A 3,861-nucleotide genomic window follows, 5' to 3' on the forward strand; every position below is an offset into this window, starting at 1 on the left:
TTAATTATCTATTTAATTTTAATAAAAAAAACACATTTTATGAGTTTTATTTTATGTTTTTAATTTAATTAACTAATTTATTATTTTTAAATGTATAAATTAATAGTTTGTTTATTATGATTAATTAATATTTAATAACAAAAATAATATATTGTTATTTTTTGTAATATAAAAAATGTTATATGTTTTTTCTTATTTTTTATGAAAAAAGTTTAAATTAACGAGGATTCGTTAATTTAATTTGACTTTTAATTTTAAAAAATATTTTTTTTTCTTTTATTATTTTTTTGATTTTAACAAAGGCCTGTTTCGTTGACAAAAAACGGGATACTTAAAAAACTTTTTTAAAGTGTACTTTTGGGACAAAAAGCTTTAAAAAACACAAGGCTCGGCAAAAAAAAATGTCTGCCAGGGTATACTTCAATTCATTTTGAGTTAATTTTATTTAAATTTTACCACTTCTTCATCTCCATCAAAAACTCGAACCTTGTGGTTTATATTTTCACACAACAGATCAACAGCTTTTCGAATTATAACTTTTCTTTCTTCTGATTTTTCATTAAACCGAATTTTATTTAGCTTTGGAATATTAATCAACGCCACTTGAGTCTCACAATCTGTTACCGACGTGGTAAACGATATTGTATTGATTTCAAAATTGCCTTCTATGTGGCAAAATTCACATTTGAGTGGATTCCCAACACTTAAAAAAGCCATTTTTTCACACCGATTTTTTAAAAATATTTTGCATAAAACTTGAGTATCCAATCTTATTGATTTAATTGCACAATTCACAACTATTTTATTAAGAATATGACTTCTCTCAATATTCAAAAATTTCACTGGATTTTCTGAATTTGAGACAAAATGGAAAACGGTTATATTGATTGGAACTGTAATAGTAGTTTCCACACTAAATTCAAAAAAGAGGATTATTTTCTTTACTCCAATAAATTGTGAAAAGTCAATGAATTCGGCTTTATTATTCGAGACACTCAAAGACAATTCATCGAATATAATGTTCTGTAAAGTTGAAGTAATAATTCCTTTCTTTTTAAAGATGTTATAATTAATTAATTGATCATTTAATATTGAAAGGCTCTTTTCTGGTATTGTGAAATACGGAAATTGAACATTTTTAGGATAAGGGGCACCAACAAAATGTTTATAATAATTAGGGTGGTATTCCTCATCATCATAATCACAGTCACTATCGCTATAGAAATCATATTGATCGTCTTCATAAAAATCATCCTCATTATAAATTTTACAATCTATTTTTGGTATTTCGACAAAAACAGACGCAATTTTTTTATTCATAACGGTGTCTAAGTCTACGCAATCGTTTGGGATATTTTGAAAAGAAATAAAAACATTGGGGTTGGACTGCAAAAAATCAAAAACAGAAACTACAAAGTCGTCGGAAGTTTTATTCTTGATAATCAATTTTTGAAGGTATTTAAATTTGATGTTGTCAACCATAAAATCGTCATCAAGTGTTATAACTATTTTCCTCACAAATTCGCAATATTTTTGAATGTAACAAAAACTGGTTTGTTGCACATTAACAGTAATAATTTTAGACAAAATCGACGCGGAATATAAGGAAGGAAGTATTTTAGTATTAGAAGTGTCCAACCAATATATTCTCTTAATCTGAGAAGGGGTAAGAGACTTTACGATATCAGAGAGGTTTCCAGTTAAAGTGTTTAAACGTGGGAAAAAGTTGAAAAGGAAATTGTATGTCAGGTAAAGTGATCGTGGATTAATTTTCATGCACCGAATAGCTTCAAGGCACTTTGATGAAACAAGACGTAAATTACGAAGGGTCCCTTCATTAATAGTGTAAAGAATGACGTTCATCAAGTACACCATCTCAAGTTTGATTGACATCACTTGTAATTTTTAAATTTTAATTATTGTGTTTCATTTAAATATCGTTTTTTTGCCAAAAAAACAATTTTGAGTCTTTTAAAAGATTTATTTATGTTGTTGAATCAATAATATTTATTTTGACGAGTTTTAAATAAAAATACAATTTAAAACCCACTCTTAACTCACCGACGTACCTAATCTACAACGAACCAATACTGTTAAAAAGAGCAGTGTTTTTGTTTTTTTTTGAAAAAAATATATATATATTATACAGTGTAGTTCAATTATAGTAAAATGAAAATGAAATAACGAGTTCAAATCGTGATCTAAAAAACAAATAATTTAGAAATAATTAAACAATAATATTTTTAGCAAAAACATAAAAAATAAAAAAATGTCAAAATAATAATACTGGTAAAATGCAAAAACATATATTCCAAAACAGATAAATACGTTTTTTATACAAAACAATAAAAAAAACAATTGGTTTTGAGTTGAAAATGAAAAATGAATTGCATTTTGAAGCATAAACACATCAGTGAAAATTAATGTAAACATATAAAATTTATGTACATACAATAATTTTAATAAAAATAATGATAACTTTTCAAAGAACCCATTATATTAACCGTGTATTTTTTCAGACAATACAATGTAGCAAGATTTTTGACTATTTTTGTCTGTCTGTTATGTATTTCAGCCCTTTAATATTCACAATAAAGCGACAAATCATTTGAAGAGTTTTTATCAAAAAATTCAAATTCGAACAAGCAATCATTAAAAACAGTTATTAGTGTCAAATCTATTATTATTTAATAACATTTTACTCAATTACATATAATCCAAATATTTTTATATTGTTGTCTGACTTTTTGTCAGATATATAAACTGTTTAGCCAATTGTTTGTAATGACTTTTGACACGTTATTGTATATAATTACATATTTTGAATAATATATTGAAAAAGTGTTTAAAATGAATAGGGTAAACCATAACAATGTTTTTATTTTTTAAAAATAATAAAAAATCAAACTTCTTTGTTTATCAATGATATTTTATTGATTTATTTGGTATATATTTTTAATTTTTTTAATTTTACATTATGAGTAATTTATCTTTTATTATCAATTAAGATGTATAAATTATTATTATTCTTTATATTTGGGTTGCTCAATAATCAATTGTAGATGCATCACTATTTGTAAAAGCTATGCATAATAATGTCGTTATATTGTTATGATATTTTACAACTATTTCAACTCTATCATTTTCATTGTAACACAGAAGCATGTTACTTATTGTTAATATCAACCACAAATATCAATTTGCGTCATTCAGTGAAAATAACCAATTTTTTTCTTATTACGACTATTATAATTTATTTGTTTTGTTAAACAAGAAATAGCAATTTTCACATTGGTTGGGTGTGCTTTTTATGATTGTCTTTGATTTTATGAATACTTTTTCAGAGTTGGCAGAAAATAGTCTATCTCGATAAGATTAACTATATTTTATTATGAACAACCATTTTTATTATTTATTATTTGTATTTTTATTATTATTAAAATTTATATAACTTTCGAGCAGGACACAAATTCAATTTAGATATTAAAACACCTTTTTGAAATTAAATACAGAAATTTTATATGTTAAAACCGTAAGTTACTACCATAATTTATCTCAGTTGATTTTACACATTGACACTTTCATATATAGATTGATTCAATTCATGGGTAGATTGCATGAGTGACAAAACTTTTAAAAACATTTGCTGCGTTTTGTGGGCTTCTTTAATATATTTAAAAGTTCAAATTTGTTGTTTAAAGTTAATTGTTTCAAAATGCTACATTTAAGTTTTTTATTGTTGAATTGTGTTGTATTTATTAAATAATAAATCAAATGATTAACTTGATAACTTTTAAATTCGCTTTCTTTTGAACTTACTAGATCATCATTTCAATTTTAAAAACAAACATCAAGTGGTCA

The sequence above is a fragment of the Entamoeba invadens genome (genome assembly GCF_000330505.1).
Source record: "Entamoeba invadens IP1 unplaced genomic scaffold scaff_1105074726215, whole genome shotgun sequence".
Classification (NCBI taxonomy): Eukaryota; Evosea; order Mastigamoebida; family Endamoebidae; genus Entamoeba; species Entamoeba invadens.